Genomic DNA, 573 nt, shown 5'->3' with positions numbered 1-573 from the left:
AACACTCAGAAGGTAAAATACATTTTGAAATCTGCTCCTCCATCACCTTGATAAAAATCACAATATAAATATACAGTAAAAAGGGAGCAGCAATGAGAAGCATTCTGCTCACATGGCAGATTATTTTTAATGGACCAATCTTTAAAATGTCTTGAAAGGTTCGTTTCCACTGTTGTTCCGGAACATTTCATCCAGTCTGAGTGGTTTTTCCAATGTGGGATCTGAAAGATGAGCCAATGATGACAGTCCCTGAGTCAGTGTGTTCTTCTCCATTGCACTGCACCACTTTTGTCTGGGGAAACCGACCTCCACCCACAGCAACAGGGGAGTCCAGAATGAGATGAAAAAACAGTGAAGTCAGTGTAATGGTGGGGATATCTAGAGAAATTCATATCCATCCATAAATCCTCCCTCTCTGTAACTTGACAATTTATGTTGCAGATCTCCAACAATTTTGCAGAAACAAGAAAAATCTAGAGGTCTACTCTTGTTCCTGAAAAGGTTCCCACAGTGGAAACATCTTAAAATATGCAGAACTATGTGCACAAGGAGATACAAAATGGAAACAAATAG

The sequence above is a fragment of the Gambusia affinis genome, linkage group LG12 (assembly GCF_019740435.1).
Source record: "Gambusia affinis linkage group LG12, SWU_Gaff_1.0, whole genome shotgun sequence".
Classification (NCBI taxonomy): Eukaryota; Metazoa; Chordata; class Actinopteri; order Cyprinodontiformes; family Poeciliidae; genus Gambusia; species Gambusia affinis.
Note: the sequence above shows the minus strand (reverse complement) of the source record.